We start from the raw sequence: 16,209 nt of genomic DNA, 5'->3' as shown, positions 1-16,209 counted from the left end.
AGTTAATAGGTAACAGCTATCCTGGAAAATATCAAGTGCTGTGCTGAGGGCTTTGATTTGGAAAAATGGAAAACTATAGTCACATAACCCGCAGAGAGGAGAGGCTCCTATAGATGGAGATGAGGCATTCTTTGACCTTGTGAGGGGTCTCAAGCATGGAAACTCTGAGCAGACAGCAGAGCACAGAGCAGCATGAGGAAGCATATACACTGGAGTCTTGTACTTTGGGGCAATAGAGGCTGGTATGCTGAGCCAGAAACCAGAATTAAGAATGAGCTTATCTGTGGTCTTTAATTGTGCCAGGATTCCATAAAAAAGAAAGAAATAAGTGTTGTTTAGATTTAACCTCCTGATTCTGAAGCTGCTGTCGCTGTAGCTACCACTATTTTACTTCTACTGGATAAACAGAACAGGAATGCCCTCTCAACCCACTGGACTTCTCCAACATACATTTGTGGACATATAAGCATTCTAGCACCTCTCTCTTTAAGAGTTGCTGTCCCAAAAGGGGGCTGCATTCTTCATCCCACCCTGCAGAGGCTCCAGAGGGCCACGTAACATGGGGACCATTTCAAAGTGATATAGGAGACTGGAAAGATAGACTAGTATTCATAGCTGTACCATATGGTCTTTATTTGGTTCCTGGACATTCACCCCTTGGGGAGAGAGTTAAGAGGGCTGCTTTTCAATAGGTGCAGCCTCTCTGCAGCATTGGCCCTGTCTCTAGCTCTTACAGGGTGGGTAGAAGGCAAACTTTTCCAAAAGAAGGCTGTGTTTCCAGGTGCCAAAAATGCACTTGGCCATGGAGCTGTTGCAGAAGGCCCCTGGGGCAGCCTCTGTGTTTTTGCATGGTTGTGGGTTGCTAGGTCTGGGATAACCTGGGGCAGGCTGTATTGCTCACCAAACCCTTAAATGAAGTGCTTCGGAGAGGGAACGTGGGGTAAGCTCGCCTGGCTTCTCTGTCGGGGTTGGCGAAGCCAACTACATAGCTGCCATGTCGAAGACCTCATTCAAGGTATGTCCAGCTGAAAACATGGAACAACTTGGTCAGACCAGATGGCTGGGCCATGTGGGAGGGAGCCAGTCATCTACCAATGCTTGTTTAAGGTAATCTAAAACATTTTTTAATAACAATTTCATTAAAATTTTTTCCCACCTGCTTCTAAATAGCAGTGAGGCCAAGTCTATGTAACTAGGGAGAATTTCATTACAGTGGAAACTGTCTCAGCCACGTTGTTCTCTTCCTTGGTCCAGTAACTACACTCCCAAGAGAGATCAGGCTGGGACTTCCCAGGATGTACTGTATTGATGATGTCACTGCCACCTTGGAGCCCCAGAGACCCCTAAATCCAATGTGATCTATAATGTGATCTGCTTCGTTGCTAGAACAAGCAGAAGGCCATCCCATAGTCCCAGGGAGAGAAAGGCTTGAGTCAGCATCCATCTGGGTGAGGCCCCTCCACCCAGTGAAGTGAACCTTCCCCTGTTTTGGATGGACGCCTCTGAAGCCACCAACATGCCTGACAACAGCTTGCTGACACAGCATGCTTTCTTTGTTGGGCCTGTGGGGTTTGCACTTTGGGGTTTCATATCTGGCCCCAACCGAACAGCCAGAGAAATCTTTCTCCACAGTTACCTAGTGTGCCCTGATGCACATGGACATGAGGGTGTATCAGCTGTCTATGCAATGAAGTGGGGGAAATTATTACAGACTCACTGCTATGATGCCCTTTCCCCTATTATTGGCCATAAAATTCTTTCAAGAGCAATTCAAATGACTTTCAAAGAAACCAATTTCTCTGTAACCCTCTCCAATGTAACCCTCTCCTCCCATTTCTCCAAGTACCTCAAGACTTAAAGATGAGGTAGGCATTCTCTGTGCTTGGAATTACTAATTCTAAACTATTTCTACTTTCTCCTTCAAAAACCCAGTTTTTTTTTGAGGCTTGTGTGATCTTCCATGTCTCTATACTGCTGACATTTGCTGATGTCCTGACCACAGGCCCCACTGTTTTTAGCACCTGCCTCACTGTTTTCTTCTCCACCTCTCTTTCTGTCACATTCTTGATAATTTCAACACCTACAAGGCTGGCTCATTCAACTTCCTACCTTCTTAGTTCTTTCAACTCTTTGCCACTAAGAGTCTGCTTTACCCCCACCTTAACCAATCCCCCATACTTGCACCCCTAGTAAAAGCTCCACTCCCCCAATCTGTCCCAAGCATTATCCCTTCTAGTCCCTCTAAGTACAACCCCCTCTTCTTCTGCTGCTCAATTACTAGTACCTAGACCATAACAGTGTCTCAAACTCATTGAGAATCCCCTCAATCCACACTCTGAGAGGCTCTCTCTCTCTCTCTCTCTCTCTCTCTCTCTCTCTCTCTCTCTCTCTCTCTCTCTTTCTCTCTCCATCCCTCCCTCCTTCCCTCTCTCTCTTTCTTCCCCCTTTCTTATTTCCTTCATTCCCTCCCCCCTCCCTTCTTCCCTCCATCATCTTACATCTTACCTGGAAAAACCATAACCCCATTTAAACCTTGCTATGTGTATACTCTATGCCTACACCTAAGTAGCTTAATGTTGCTGGAGTCAATCAAATTGCTGCCCTGATTGGCTTGATAGAACTTCAGAATCCCAAATCTCAAGTGATCACTCAGTATGTACCTGACACACTTCCTAGCAAGCTCAGTTCACAACTCTCTGGAATGATTATTGTATACCTTCTCCTCTTTCTTCACATTTTCATAACTCCTTCTCTCCCTCTCCCCCAACTCTCAGCTGATGGCCCTACTGGGAAAAACAGGAGCAAGACGCCAGAGCCCTCTATCCCCCCAGCACCAACATCTACGAGAGTCTGCCTTTGTCCGTACCCACATTCTCTGCTCACCTCCCTGTTACAACAGAGGTTGTGTTCCTGCTCCTGCCCGCTGCCCTCCGTTTGAGGTCTGAATCCCATCTCTGCACTGTGTCAGGCACTTGGCTTCTGTATCATCAGTTTGTCCCACTCTGCTGCCTCATTTTTGTCAGCACATAAACCTGTGCTACATCCGTGCTACACAGCATGTTAGTCCATAAGGGGATAATACCAGAATGTAAGTCAGTGCGTTGCTTCCTTCATTGAGAAAAATCTTACTATGAAAAAATAATGTCAACTGAACTGAGAATTTTGCTTATTGATGTTGCTGCTTATTGATGCTGGCTGGCTTTTGTCATTCAGGGCTCTGCTCCAATGTCACTGCCTCAGAGATGCTTCCATGACCATCCGGTATAAAGTATTCCATTGGTTCTTGCCTTTCTTCTCTAGAATACCACTGTGCTATATATTCATCATAGCACTTACTACTCTATGTTGGCTTCCTCACTTATTTATCTGTCTACTATGTTCTTCCCAGGGCTTAATCTCCAGAATAATGTAATCCCCATGACAGCAGGGATGTTGTGGGTATTCTCAGGGCCTTGAATGGCAGTTCTCAAAGTATAATTCATAGAAGTCTGATCAAACTATGAATATTTTCATAATAATACTTATTTAATAAGACATTAGATACCTTTTTCATTGTGTTGACATTTGCAATGATTGTGCAAATGAAATGGTGGGCAAAACTGCTGGCTCCTTAGCACAAATCAAGCACTGGCACCAAACTGTACAAATAGTGATTTCATTCTTCTTTTTCATGCTCTTGTAGAAAAAAAAAAGTCAGTATCACTGAAGAATGCTCTTGATGAAGCAGTAAAATTTATTGTTTTAAAATTGTGATCCTTGAATACACATTTTTAATATGCTATGTGATGAAAGGGAAGCTTCCTACATAACAAAGTATAATGATTGTCTTGAGGAAAAGCATTTGTGGGATTATTTGATTGTGAGCTACACTAGCTGCATTTTTATGAAATATCATTTTTACCTGAAAAGTGACTGACAGTCAAATGATGGTTACTTATATTTGAGTATCTGGAAGATATTTCTTCAAAAATAAATAAAAATATCACGTCAAAGAAAACAACTGACAGTATAGTTGTGCATGATGATTTTCAAAATTTTGAATGAAAATTAACATTTTGGAAACTTTGTGTCTGTCATCATTGGTTTGACACATTCCTAATATTTAAAGCCTTTTCTGATGAATTTGATGGTGATATTAACAAATGTATCATTATTTTGGATCTGGTATATATGGTATAATGTGTCAACTTTTAGACTGTGTTAATAACTTAGTAAACCAATATTTTCCAAGTGAGCAATACAGCAGGTTATAAAATTGTACATGACTAAAGGATCTGTTCTGACTTTAAGATTAGACCAATGGATTTTATTTATTTTTTCTTTTTTCAATCCAATGGATTTTAATGTAAGAGTATAAAAAGTTAATTGATATAGTTTCAACTTCCTCATTGCAACTGATTTTTAAGAACTTAATGCTAGCTGAATTTTATTTTAGCATCAAAGAATATTATCCACAATTATCTGAAAAGGTTATTGAAATACTTTCCCCTTTCTAACTGCATAACTATATAAGGCCATATTTTCTTTGCATACTTCAACTAAAACATGTATCACCACAGATTGAAGGCAGAATTTGAGAATCTAGCCGCTAGATGAAGCCAGATATTAAAGAAATCTTCAAAAATATAAAACAATGTTACTCTTCTCACTAATTATTTGTTTTGAAAAATAAAGCTATTTTATAAAATTTATAAATGATATTTATACTAATACATAATGGATTTATTATTATTTTAAAATAAACCAATCAATATTTAAAATTCTTACTTTTAATTTCTAAATCAGTAGAATTGATTGATACAACAATAAAACACATTAACGAAGACTTTTTGGAGTCCTCAATAATTTTTAAGAATGTAACAAGATCCGGAGACCGAAAAATTTGAGAACCATTGGCCTAGAATCAGTGCTGGCATAGAGCTGGCATTCAAAAACCACTTATTGAATGATTACAATATTTATAAAAGGAAATAGATAATAAAAATATACTCTCCATTGGATTATACACTATGTCTCTGCACAATACAAAAATATAATATTGTATTCATTTGTGTGAATAAGTATACTTTCATGGTGGCTAAATGTATATAGCTGTCAAAAAAGAAAGTATCTATCAACAAGTTTAATGATCTTAAAAGGAAACCTCCATTTCCCATGGACAGCCAAAATCCTCAGGTATTTTTAGAGTTCAGGAAGTCTGCGGGCTTAAAATTAGTTCTCATAGGCCTTGCTTTGCCCAGTAGTGTTCTTTACCTGCAGCCAAGGAACATTTGTGAGAAGGAAGAATTCCAGCACAGTCTCAGACAGCTAATGGATTGATATCTATCCTCTACCTGTCAGATTGCCCAAAGACAGGGTGGGAAGTGCTCTTTGAACAGGAAGTCTGCTTTGGAAGCCCAGACTCTTGAAGTCTCTCTTCAATGGAGATGTATAGAACCAAATTCACAGTAAGAAGCACAAAGTTGACCCTCTTTCTCAAGGTCCCCTTCAAGCCAGGGCATGATGACCAGAGAGAAGCAGAAAAACTAAAATTATTGACTCAACTGAGGACCCTTTGTCCATGCCAATGTAACAAAGGCTAACATTAATTAAGCAGCACTGAAGGGAACATTCTGAATATTGAGACTCAGAGGTGACGGTGGGGCTTTCTGCCCAACATTTTCTGGAGCTGGCCTGAGATTTTCAACAGCTTTAAAGCAGACGTACTCTACGGCTGGCCAGATTTTGAAGAATAGTCCTGACTGGCTTTTATAAGAAAAGTACAGGAGGTTTGCTTCAAGTTTGTAACAAGAAGATTGTTTATATCTGAATTACAGCAACATCTTGATTAAGTAGAACCAAAGTAACAAGAGCTACATTTAAAATAACAATTGAAGTGAGAAGAAAATCAAGTGACTTAAATAATGTAGTAAGGGGGAAAGGGTAACTTGCAGAGTGTCCAGGGTTAAACATCCTTTCAGCACAATTTTCTGTCCTTTCAATGTTCAGTTGTACTTGATTTAATGGCAACCATGGCTCAAAATAATGATTCAGAGGCATCAGAGATTCAGGTACTCACCAACTCCTGGTGCATTTTAGAATATTAATAAACACAATTTATTATTTAAAAATTTGCATCATGTTGTGGGATAACTTGGAAACCTATGAAGTTTTGCAAAGCTAGACTGCAGACTATTGCTATGTGTTCCCTTGGTGTGACACAGTCAAGTTGACATAAAATTAACCATCACAGTGGCCAAAATGGTCCTGTAGCAGAAGCTGGGTGGAGCTTTTAACCAGGAGAACAAAAGAAAGCCAATGGACGAAAGAGGGGAATAGACAATTTTCCCTAAGAATACTCTTCAAGTCAAAGAATAGTTAGCATTAGAAGCCAGCAACATGCCCAGTTTCCAGAAATGAGAAATGTCACCTTAGAGATCAGGAATGTCCAAGGATATCATCCCTCACGGTCCCTAACTTTTCCCACTCTTCATGGGGTCACACGAACCACCCTTTCCCCTCTACATACCTAGATGCCACTTTGCAGAGGAGTCACAGAGGCAATCAAAAAACCGAATACTCTAAGACACTGAGCACTACCTAAGGGGACTATTCAGTAATCAAATATGACTAAAGTTTTAAAGTACATAGCTAGGACTGAAAGTTGTTTTTCCCCTGCTATCAGGAGGTAGATCAGAATTACAGATAAAATAATGAAATTTCATTTTCTCTGCAGATTCAAGTTGTTGGGTGAGGGAATTTGTGGCTACATATGAGGGCTCCACTAGGATTTCTAGATCTGTGGGCATCCTCTGTCTGCATTTTAGGAAGATTAATAAATAGCTCAAACTAAACTCAGGCAGGCATGTCATGCCAAGGTCAGACACAGATGTGGCATATTCCGCAGAAGGAAGGAACAAGATAAGTTATCATGCAGCCCATTCTTAAATTCTGAAGGTTTTAGAAGACTAATTTGTTTTTTCAGAAAGGAAAGTCCAATTCCAGCTGGAACTCAGATCATTAATTCTTCTGACTTTTGAGAGATCTCGAAGAAGAGATGGAACTCCATACCATGGTCATGAAGCCCCCCAAGAAGCAATGCAGACACCAGGGCCTGTTGAAGAAGTCCCTGGGAGGCAGGGCGGCAGCCATTCTGGTCTTGCAGGAGCCAGCTCAGCTAGTACTACTTCCTCTCCCAAGCCAGGAAGGCAGGAGCCTGAGGTAATAATTTGAGGAGGTTGGGAAAGGAACATGATGGATAATTGAGTGGAATTATCAGCTGATACTTGCTGTAACAAACCAGCTGCCCACTCCCAACTATATAGGATCCACTTGTGATTTTTAGTTCTGCACAGGGACACTATCTGCTCCAGTGATGAGCTCCTTGGGGGAGTCATAGAGCCAATGTTAGACTGAGGGACGACCCCTAGTGGTAGGAAGTGAGATTTCATCAGTACTGAAGGCTACCAGGGCAGGAGTGGAGAGGGGTTGGAGGGTGGAGAGGAAAATAGATTGAGATACAAACCTAAGCCCAACCCACTTGAATAGGGTGGCCCTTAGATGTAAGTAAAAGTTATCTATGGGTATGCAAACCCTTACCAGGGAGAAAGTGAAATGAGGATAATAATACACTTTACATTTGTTTTTCCCAGTGTGTGCATGGCTAGTGTATCAATCTGCAAAGAGGAGAAATTAGGAATGCTGCAATTAGAATACATTTTAAAAAAGCACATTAATAATTTTCAAAGTTTATCTCTGTTATAACATCCTTCCCACCACTCATTTGCATAGCGATGTGGAAGAGACAGCGTCTGAGTCTCAGCTGTGAATTATACACCTTCTACAATGGATCTCCATCTCACAGTGCTTTATCTTGGCACATTTTGGGGCATCCATTAAAAATATTAAATGACACCCACAGGTGTGCATTGGCAGGAAAAAGATCAAGAGCTGCCTCAAACAATGAGCCATAGTTTGGATAATAAGCAGCTTGGAGGAGTACTGGGGCTGGGAGGCAGGGGTTCCTGAACCTGAGCTGTGTGATCTTGGGCAAGTTGCTTCACTTCTCTGAGCTAAAGTTCTCCCTTCGTGGAGGGAGAAATTGAAGATGGTTTCTACAAGAACTTCCAGAGGGAACAATCACAAACTCTTCCATGCCTCAGGACGCAGGGCTGAGTCCCCTCACCAGCCTCTGAGTATGCCAGGCTAGACACATCATTGTGCACAGCGGCCTCTTGGCCTGCCACAGGGAGGCCTGCCAAGAAGGGCTGCACTGGGGCTGTACAGGATCATTTTGGAGGAGGGTCACCTTGGCTATGCTGTCTCTGACCTCCCCTTTCTTCTTTAGTTTTTTATTACCTTCCCCACTTCCTCACAAATACCACAAAACACTCAAGATGCTCTCCATTATCAAAAATGCTTCCAGATAAGCCAGTACCAGCAATTTATCCCAGCAATTCACACCAATTTTGGTGCGAATGTATGCCAAAATCACCACCCTTAAGGAGTCATTGGGTCCCCTCCCACCGCGTGCATTGCCCCTTGTAACAATATACTTTCAGGCTCTGTGACAGCTAATATTCTGTTCCCTTAGCCCAACACATACCCCCGGCTGCCCCTCACCAAGCCTCTAATCTCATCTTTTAAGGAACCCTAAATAGATGTCAAATTCTCTCTATAGCCTTTGAGGTCCTAACTCCCAGGCAGAGTTTTTGCTCCTCCCCTGGGCTCTGGAAGCATGTAGGAATGTGCCAATTCCCCTCATGGCCCCCTGACTTCAGCCAGATCTTCCCCTGGCTGACTCTTCCAAATGCATCCTCCTTCCAAATGTCCTCTCCACAGAGAGCCCTTCTCAGAGCAACCTGAACTTCAAGTCGCCTCTTGCAGTCATTCACTAACCCTATTTTGATTTCTTCATAGCACTCACAACTCTCCTCAGTTGTTATGATATGTTGACACATTTGCTTCATGTTTATTGTCTATCTTTCTCCATGAAGCTTGAAGCTCCTCCCCAAGGAAGCTTGTCTCATTCTCTGCGGTTTCCCTGGCACCTAGAACAGAGCCTGGTACGTTGTTAGGGATGATAACTGTTGTCGAAAGAACGACTCGTGCATTCCTCAAGTGCTTGTCATGCTGAGCCACATGGGACATGTTCACTTGTGTCTCTCTCTCCTCCTTGTATGCACATTCCATTGTGTTTTCAGCAGTAATTGGGTACTTGGTACATAGTAGGAGTGTATCAGACATCTGATGAAGGAATGTATGAATAGTAAGACTCTTTTCTTCCTGTATTAAGAGAAGTTTTGTCTGATTTTACTAGCAAGTATATGAGGGTGGATGAAGAAGGAGCTACTCTAATATCCATGCAAAAGTTGACCCAGAGAGTGAGTGCTATCTGCTCTTTCCTTGAGCAGTGCGGGTGGCTTGGGGCCAGGAGTGGTATTGAAAATATATAACAACTGCTATGGTGGTGCCCACCTGTGAGTTCTGACGCCAGCGGTAGAGGTAGACTGGAGCTGGTCTCTGGGCCAGCCACCAGCCCTTCAGTGGCTGCACTCTAGCATGCTCTAGGGGCACCAGCAGAGAGGCTGGAGTCATAAGGGCTCACACAAGAAGTTTAGAGCAGCTACTTTTGCCAAGATGTTCAGACATACATAAACATTTTCACAACCACGTCACCTCTCTCCTGGGTCCTGGCTGCATCTTAGCCCTGCCTGGTGCCCTTGCAGGGAAGAGCGCCCTCCCTGGAGAGTGTTCAGAGACATGGCCCTGGGGCTCAGCCATGCAGGCACGCATAGCAAGAGCAGCACATCTGGCAAAGCACAAGGCAGGCAGGGATGGGGCAACCCACGCTGCACTTACGGTTCGAGAGAATGCTGCAGGGACGAGGGGTGTTGGATGTACTGGATGTTCTGGAAGACCCGAAGAGAGAGGCCAGCAAGGAAGTCCTGCACTGACAGCAGTCCTGCAGTGGGTCACACAGAAAAGTCTGTTCTGTCTGCACGTAGAGAAGAGAATGAGCCGGACCTCTGCCACAGTGTCCCAGGCCACCACCGTACTGCCAGGTCTGCTGGGACAACCCACCCTTACAACCCCTCACTGTAAGGGTGGGTTTTAAGGCCCAGGGAAGAGATAGGGTAGCAAAGTGTCAACTAGAATCCAATCTTCACCATGGAGATTAAGAGCACAGGCTTTGCCATCGGCCAGACCGTGGCCCGCATTCTGGTTCTGCTTCATGGTAACCATGTGTCACTGAGAAATCCCTTTTCTATCTCCCTGAGCCTCAGTAGCCCTGTCTATAAAATGAGAGCAGTTGTATCTCCCTCGTGTAATTCTTGGGAAGCTTTTAATCAGGGTGTCTGGCACACAATAAAGACTCAAAGAATGTTCTTCATCACTCGTATGATAACTATTGCTATCTCCTTTCTAACTTCAGAATATTGTGGTTGGCTCAATCCAAGTTTAAATGCTGAATGCTGGATTTATTCAGTGAGAGCTAGACCTGAATCTTTGCCTCTGCATCTTCTGAACCCTATTTCTACCCCAGCCACATACAGATTTGCCACCAAACTTCAGAAAGGACAGCTGACTTGACCAGGATGGCCACAGTGACCCAGAGTCAGTGGCTCTATAACACAATGCTTGGAGAAGAAGTTTCTTTTTATTAGCAGTTTTCTGATGAAATAGAGGTTCACCAGAGAAACCCTCTGTGATTAGCCCTATTGACGGTCCTGTCGGCAAAGCTGAGGCTCCTCCCCTGCTTTGTTGAAGCGCAGGATGGGAATGCAGATGAACTGTGCTGATTCTGAATGTGCGGTGTGAAAGGATGGCTGCTCTGAACCTAAATTATTACCATTCCCCCAAACGGTCGCTCAGGTTGGGCCTATAGACGAGATCCCAGAAAGAAGAATGCCAGGCAGTTGACTTCAACATTGTTTACCAAACCCTGACACCAGTTGGTCCCAGACCATTTTTGTCTATAGCCTAAAGGAGCAGGAAAAAAAAAAGAAAAGAGATGTCTAGTTAACTAAAGGCTATTTATTGCTCATTAGTTTTAGTTAATGTCATTCACAGCTGCCAAACCACCCCTTTGCCTCCTATGTCTGAATTAAACTGAAAGAAGGAAAGAGAGTCTATTTTTTTCCCACTTGTTTTTCAATGTGTGTGTTGACCCGACTTGCAATGATCTGGGAGCCCCACCCTCTGTGTCTGTACCTCAGGCTCTGAGTGAGAGATCCCAGAGTCCACCTAAAACACTAGCATTTTGGAACCCTAGCTAACAGGAAGGTGAAGATTCCTATTGCTCAGTTAGGCAGCTTTCCATATTGCTGCAAAAGGCCCTTCCCACTTGCCAAAGAGGATCGCTGTGGACTGATATTTTCTGAAAGACACCAGAAGAAGGAAGGCAGGGAAGAGTCAAGGTGGCAGGAGGACAAGGAGGGCCAGATGCACAAGGAGACGGTGACGGTCCTCGGGCAGGACCAACAGGAGCGCTTGGCTGCAGAGAGCTTGCAGAGCGAGCTCAAGCTTTCACTCTTGGCCTAAGAAAACCCTCGCAGGGGCCTAAATACAACTTTTAACTTAAAAAACTTGGGCAGTAATGAGTTCCAGCTGTGTGGCAGAGCAAATTCCCAATTCCAAATAGTTTCCCTAGAAAGAAACAATTGTGTCTGTCCCTGCCTCCTTAACTCTTTCATCCCTGAGAAGGAGACACTCTCGAGCGTGTTCAGGGCAGAGTGGCCTTTGCAAGGTGGACCTGGAGCAGGTCCCCGGGGCCTTCCTGGGGCCTCCTGGCTCCCAATCAGATCCCTGAGATGGGCCACGGCTCTGCCTCCTCTGCTTCTCCCAAACCCTCTTCATTACAGCCATCATCTAAGTCAGGGGTTGGGAAACTGGAGAACACTGGCCAAGGCCTGCCTGTTGCTTTTTGCCTATGTTTGTAAACAAAATATTACTGGCCCACAACCACACCTGTTCATTCATGTAGTATCCACAGCTGCTTTCGTGCCACAAGGCATGCGTTGAGTAACGGCGACTGAGAGAACATGGCCTGCAAAGCCTGAAACACTCATGACCGCGTTCCCTACAGCACAAGTTTGTACAGCCCTGACCTAAATACAATTTGAGGTTACTGGAGGCTTGTCTAGCTCTATTAATGTCAAGGCTTTAGTCTTTCTTCACTATAGAATTGGACGAATAACAAGTGTCTTCAGAAATCACAGAGTTCCATCTATTTCAGATAAAGGGGAAAAAAAAAAAAACAACACAAAACATTGAGGCTCACAAATGAAAGTGACTTGCCCAGAAATAGTTAATGGCAGAGCTGGAGTTGGTGTCGTGTCCTCCTGGCTCCCACGTCATTACTCTTTCCAACGAGAGCTGATCCCCACAGAAAGTGAACCAAAGTGACAGATCTTTGCTTTCCATGATCGATAGCAAAATGCCCACACTAAACTGGCTTTCAGAAGGGACATTTTATTAAGATCTTTTTGCTATGTATTACACAAAGATCTTCTAGTATTTGCTAAAGAAATATTTTATAACTTGTATGTGTGCAATGATCTGATACTTGAATGGTCGAGTATTTGCATCCGATGATTAAATCATCCTCTGTGTATTTAACCTAGAATAGAGGCAAAAAAAATACTCTCTGCTCATTTGATCAAACCTCTTTAATAGTGGCAGGAACTCGCATAGTGATTTTAATGGGTTTATATACTTATGCACAGGGTAAGTTATTTTTTCAACCAAGTTTTAATTTATTTTTTTCTAATAATCTCCCATGACTAAATTTTGCATCTGACCAAATAGATCAAAAGTTCCAAGAGGGCAAGTAAGAGATCTTTTGAAATCTGTGTATTCCTTTCAGCTTTTCTAGAACTTGAATAATGTAATAACACAATAGAATAAATTCACAATGAACTGGAATTGACCTAAACCGGAGCCCTCAAATAACTGAAATTCGGTTTTTGGGCCATGCTTCCCATCACTCAATATTTAGAGAATAGAGCCTCATAGCAACAAAACAAGTGGATGGAAATTTAGTTTAAAAATTGACAAAGCAACTTCTGGAACATGTCTTTGGAGTCAGTACAGACATGGGCTGGGGAAGATGAGTAATTTCCTGGGGTCCCCATAGTTTGTTAGGTATATGCCCCTTGGGGACTGGGCAATGGAGTCTAGGAAGCAGCCAGAAGAGAAAGTGGGGTCACCAACTGGGGCTCTTGTAACCAACCCTGGATCAAACCACCCCCAGGCACCAGAGCTGGCTTGGCTCACACCCACAGACTCCAAGGGTCTTTGCCTCACCACCTCCAACCCCAGTCCTGAGCATCTGTCAAACTGAACATCTTAGGGTTCTCCCAAAGCTCCCATGCTCTCTCTCAAGACAGAGGGAGATAGTGTGGACTCTGTAGCTGGATTCTCTAGGATCAAATTCTAGGTTTGTCTTTTTCAGCTGTGTAACCATGAGCAAGTTACCTAATCTCTCTGTGCCTTTGTTTCCTCATCTGTTAAATGGGAATAATAATGGTGCCTTTTTCATAGGGTTATTATGAGGTTTAAGTAAGCAAATACATGTCACATGCTGAAGACACAGCCTGTTCCTCCAAGATTTGGGTCATGCTGCTCCTTCAGACTGGAACACCCTCATGCCACCTCCAGGGAAAGGAAGGGAGTTTCCCTGACTCTCCCCACCCTGTCCATCTGCTCCTGTACAAGGCTGGACCATGTTTCCTGCCTTTGGGTTCCCATGAAACGCCATGCAACTAGAAGGCATTTTATCTACTTGTCTGATTCCACCATCAGACTGAACTCCCTGAAAGTAGGAATTTGGTCTTTTTTAATCCCAGCATTTGGTACAATGTTTAGCACAGATTATCACTCAAAGTCTAGTTTTTAAATGGATGCACAGTGCAGAATGAATGAATGCATGAACAAATCAATGTGTGAATAAATTAGTAAGTGAAAAAATGAAAGCCAAGTTACTTTTCCATATCTTCCATCTGTCTGGACCAGGGGTCCTCAAACTACGGCTTCCGGGCCACAGGCGGCCTGCAGAGGACATTTATGCAGCCCACTGGGTGTTTTTGCTGCCACTCCCTGTCCTGCTTAGCAGACGACTTGTCCCGGGCCCACAGTGCGCATGTGTGGAATGTGCGCCGCACTCTCCAATGGCCCTCCAAAGGTCTGAGGGACAGTGAATTGGCCCCCTGTTTAAAAACTTGAGGACCCCTGGTCTGGACCCTAGTTGTGTCTATAACAAACACCCACCTATCTGGATGTGAGTCAATTAGGATAAAAGAACCCCCTTCCTCAAGACACTTTACTTCCATCTCTTAGAACATCATCATAATACATTGATTTTGTTAGAACAAGACATTTTACTGTCATCGTCCTGAAAATTTTAACAATAAGTATATAATCTACAGTGTCTATCTTGGGAATGGTGTCCCAGGGATTGTGCCGTGTCTAACCTATGCAAAGAGAGTGTCCCTGCTTGTGCTTTCTAAGGCAAGAATCCAGACCGTTTATCTCTGAAACTCAGAAATCAGATCATTCTGTGAACCATTTTGCTATGAAGGACTGCAAGTCTATTGGCACACGGGACCATATCACGGAATCAGTCCTTTTGCTCGGTTCATCCTTCCGCCCCAGTCATCCCTACTCTGGGACTTCCACAGGCTTTTCTTCCCAGCAGTGAGAAATGCAGTGAAAAGAGCATGGACTGGAAGCCAAGAGACTTGACTTTTATTTCCATTATCTCCACCACTCATCAGTTGGGTAATCGTGAGCAAATCTCTTAACTGATCTGAGACTTAGTTCCTTCCATAGAAAATCAATCATGAAACAATTTGAAGACCACAAACTCTCTGCAAAAGTAAAGTGCTATCATCATCAATAATAATAATTATTATTACTTAAGTAATAATAACAGTGATAATACTTCTAATCAACCCATCACAAATGTCCCATTTTAAATTGACTTGAATATTCTATAAGTTAGATGAGATATGTTAGTTAACAGGAATTTGATCATGTGACCATTGCCACCCTCATCTCAGAACAGAGAGCCTAGGAAGGAGTAACACTTGGTAAGTTTTGATTAGTGAGAAAGAGGTTAGGAACGTGAGATGTGTCCATACCAGAAGAGGTTGAAGCAGGGGAACAACAGGAAGGCATTGATGTCTGCAGGAAACAGAGGTCTTGCCACCCCCAAGGTTTGGCACAATGATTGTTTTCAACACAGGATTCAGGGCTTTAGAGTGGCTTCTGATGGATGTTTCACAATTATGCCATGCACTATAGTCTACATACTTGTTTGTGAACCAAACGCTATAGTGACCTTATTGGCCTCAGAGGGTCAGTCCTAACTCTGGTTAAAGGAGAGAGGATCAGGAGGGAATTGTCAGAACATTTCCCCTTAAGAAGGAAAAGCCCAGAGTCTCCTGAAACCTGGCCGTACTTTGGGGTTCAGGGCAATGTTGCAACCTTTTAATAAAGATAAGATGTTTTGAGTCAAGATACTAGAATGTCAGAACTGGGAATGCAGATAATGTAGCCCAATAACGTTCCCCCTAGAGATGAGGAAACTGAGATAACTTGCCCAAAGCCATGCATCAAGTTAGTGTGAAACTCATAACCCCAACCAAATTATCCCAAATCTGTGGATATTGATGAGCCACATTACTCCAAACTTCTATACACCTGTGAGGCAGGGGCAAGAGATTCTGATGAACATCTGGGGGCTTCACCAATGGAGGTTTTCTGGATGCTCATATCTAGTTGCTCCACTCGTAGCCACTGCAGGCCCTAAGGACTATCCCCCCCCACCCCACGTTTTCCTCTGAGGTTTGTCACTACACAACCAGGACACAACATTCCAGACTGATAGGTGTGGGGAGGTGGCAACACTGAAGACAATGAACATGATGCGCTGAACGATGATGCTGGTATGTGCCTGTGTTGGGTCTCTAGAACTGCTGTCGAAGGTGGGGCCAGGTACAGAATTCTGGCTGGGGCTGGCCTTCTTCCCTGCCTCCTTCCACATATGAGAAGCATGTGTCACTGAGCAGAAGCCCCCTCTCCTGTCCAGCTTTGCCCTTATCCCTACAAACTGGGGCTCATCACAATGCTAGGCATTGTTTTGTTTTATGTGGGTCCAACTGCATTTATTTCTACCCATTTTATGCTCACCTCTGGATGTCAGGGAACTACATCTCCCAGACTCTT

The sequence above is a fragment of the Microcebus murinus genome, chromosome 10 (assembly GCF_040939455.1).
Source record: "Microcebus murinus isolate Inina chromosome 10, M.murinus_Inina_mat1.0, whole genome shotgun sequence".
Classification (NCBI taxonomy): Eukaryota; Metazoa; Chordata; class Mammalia; order Primates; family Cheirogaleidae; genus Microcebus; species Microcebus murinus.
The sequence above is the reverse complement of the archived record's forward strand: the minus strand, read 5'-3'. Positions refer to the sequence as shown.